The sequence below is a fragment of the Triticum dicoccoides genome, chromosome 3B (genome assembly GCF_002162155.2).
Source record: "Triticum dicoccoides isolate Atlit2015 ecotype Zavitan chromosome 3B, WEW_v2.0, whole genome shotgun sequence".
In the NCBI taxonomy this organism is placed as follows: Eukaryota; Viridiplantae; Streptophyta; class Magnoliopsida; order Poales; family Poaceae; genus Triticum; species Triticum dicoccoides.
In genome coordinates, this window is record NC_041385.1 from 568,113,572 (window position 1) to 568,116,745 (window position 3,174).

General features: G+C 50.7%; 1 pseudogene; it reads left to right on the plus strand.

The window, feature by feature from the left end:
• The first annotated feature begins 498 nt into the window (after positions 1-498).
• On the plus strand, positions 499-2,282 carry LOC119281570 (annotated as a pseudogene).
• Positions 2,283-3,174: the final 892 nt, after the last annotated feature.

The following is a 3,174-nucleotide window of genomic DNA, read 5'->3' on the forward strand; positions in this document are numbered from 1 at the left end:
CCCATCCGGTCCAGACGACTTTTGTCAATTACATCTAAAATGAGTGCATCTTGACCTCTTCCGTTGTATATGGAGCGTCCAGTCTTTGCATTCATTGCTGCCGTTTAGTTTTCGTGGTGCACAAGAGAGAATGCCATCCATCCCGAACGTTTCCTATGTACTGTATAGTTCTTTATAGAAATTCTACCGTATGATTGTGCAACTGTTGAGCTTCCTCACATTACGACGCGGACGGCGTTTGAGGCCTTTCAATTCTATTATTATTATTCTTCCTTCTGCGTGTGGCATGTTGATGAAAAAAAAACAGTGTTGCTATCTCCTTCATGAAACACCACTAAAAAAACTGGCTCAAGCATAATATTACAAATGGGCTCAATAAATCTAGCAGCCCAAAACTCCAGCTTGTTTCTGTTCGGCCCAGAAGTAGGCCCATTGCGGCAGAAGAAATGGATTCATCGCACCCACATCGCACATCGCACACTCGGCCATTTCCGGCAGTTCCCCACCTAACCCACATCCAGAGCAATGGCGGCGGAGGAGAAGCAAGAGATGGGAACGGGAGCGGCGCCGGGAGAGAAGGGAGCGACGACCGGGGACAAGGCGATGGGGAAGACGGGAGCGACGGAGGAGGAGAAGGGAGACGCGGCCGCGGACAAGGAGAAGGGGTCGACGGCGGAGAAGGAAGAGTAGGGAGCGACGGCCGGGGATGAGGAAGAGGGGGAGGAGGAGGAGGAGAGCGCCACGGCGGAGCAAAAGGGATAAAATCGACCGGCATCGGCAAAGAAGGGGCACAAGAAGAAGGCCGAAGCAGGGGAGATGGAAGGGATGTTAACATGGTTCTCTGAAATTGCATTATCTGAGAAGGGAATGTCGGCGGCGGAGAGGGAAAGAAGGGAGCGACAACGTTTTAGCGGAACGAAGGGACAACGGCCGGAGGAGAAGGGAGCGATGGAAGAGGTGTCCGGCAAAAAAGAGGTGTCCGGATGGGATGCTGTTCACGGTGTCGGAGGAGGCGGCACGGTTGTCCGTGCCCCTCGCCGACATGATCGACCAGGGCTGCGCCGGAGGCATCATCCAGCTACCCGACGTGGACGCCAGGGCCCTCGCCACGGTAATCGAGTACTGCAACAAGCACGCCGACGCCGCCTCTGCCAACAGCCGCGTCGATGAGGGTTGCAGCAGCTGCAACTCCGAGGCATCCGTGGAGGCGCTGATGGAGTGGGACCGCAAGCTCGTCGACGGCCTCAGCCAGGACGCCCTCTGCGACGTCATCATCGCCGCTAAGTTCCTCCACATCAAGGGGCTCTTCGACGCTGCCTGCCAGAAGGTCGCCGTCGTGGACCAGATAGAGGAGGAAGACGTGTGCACTTGGTTCTCTGGACTTACTCCCTTTTCTGAGAAGGGGACGGCGGCAGCGGAGGGGGCAAGAACCAATGGTCAACGGCCGGAGAAGAAGGGGGCGATGGGAGAGGAGGCGGAGCAGGTTGCTGGCGAAAACGACACATTTTTCTTCGGGGCCAGCGGAAAAATCATCACCTTAAAGAGCTCGGATGGGATGCTGTTCAAGGTGTCGGAGGCCGCAGCACGACTGTCCGTGCTCCTCGCCGACATGATCGACCAGGGCTGCGCCAAAGGCATCATCCAGCTACCCAATGTGGACGCCAGGGCCCTCGCCACGGTGATCGAATACTGCAATGAGCACGCCGACGCCACCGCCACCGCCAATCCCGACGCCAACCACGGCGTCGCTGAGGGCAGCAGTAGCTGCAACTCTGAGGCATCCGGTGAGGCGCTGAAGGAGTGGGACCGCAAGCTCGTCGACGGCCTCAGCCAGGACGCCCTCTACGACCTCATCATGGCCACCAACTTCCTGCACATCAAGGGACTCCTCGACGCTGCCTGCCAGAAGGTCGCCGACATGATCAAGGGCAAGAGCGTGGAGCAGACGCGAAAGATGTTCGGCATCGCCACCGACTTCACCGAGGAGGAGGAGGAACTGCGTAAAGAGAGTCCATGGGCCTTCGAGGAGTAGGAGCCATTTATTTCTATGGTAACATCTCACTGTATCTGGTGACTTAGTGGTTCTGTTCTGCCTCCTTTATCACTAATTTCTTAGTGGTCTTTGTCAAAGATTATAGAAGTAAGGTCAAATTGATTCGTCTTTCGCGTGCTTAAGCCTTTTTCATTTCATTCTGTCGAAGAAGATTGGGATCGAATTTGTATTTAAAGCTTTGAACTGCATGCTTCAAGTGGATGAATGAGTAAACCTGAATTACCTGACATTTCTCACCAGCCCCATGAATTGCTGTTGAATTTCTTCAGCTACTCTTGATCGAAGGTGGTGTGGATAGTACTATTCTTGATCTGCTTGGCTGAATTGGGAAGTTCCCTCAAAGTGCTTGTTATGCCTTGCCCATTTTCTTGCAGCTGGGAATATCATACCATGGTTGCTCAGTCTCTGCAGTTGTGCTTGTATAAAGTTGCAGTGAATATTTCAAAGGCTTGCAGTCAATGGCACATACTGATGTGTATGTCACTGATTAGAGATACCATGAATTGCTCTGTGTCTGTGTTGGACTTTTCTTTGATTGAGCATGAGTGAATAGCATATATATCCTGACCCATGCAATTGGTGAGTTTCTTATGCCACATTGGATTGTGTGTTTTGCTTGACTACATTCGGCTGAAGAATATAGGTCCAGTAAGTATTCTGGTAGTAATTTTCGCATGTGGCTCATGCGTCTTAGTTTTTCTAAACTATGTATTCATTTCAAACTAACCTTATCAGTCAATTGTCACCATGTAACGGATAAGGATCTTCTCTTGTTCTTATGTTTGAGTATGATTCAGCTCATACTATGCTTGGTTTTCAGTATGATCTTGTTATTTTCTTCTGTATTTCGATGAAGGACATACTGTTTCTTTTCTTTTTTCCTTTGAGCTTGCATCTTCTAGCTAGTATTAAGCTGCGTGTATCATTTGCGATGCGTAAACTCAGACCCAAATGTTAAAGAAATTAACTATACAGTCAGGGAACATGCTTCATACTGGTGATGTTAGTACTACCATTATTTCTTCCTGGTACATGTGTATTTCTGTTTCTCGCTCTTGATGTCATTTCAGAGGAACTAGTAGAGTTGAGCGCGCTTTGCTGTGTTGTTGGTGTTATTGGAT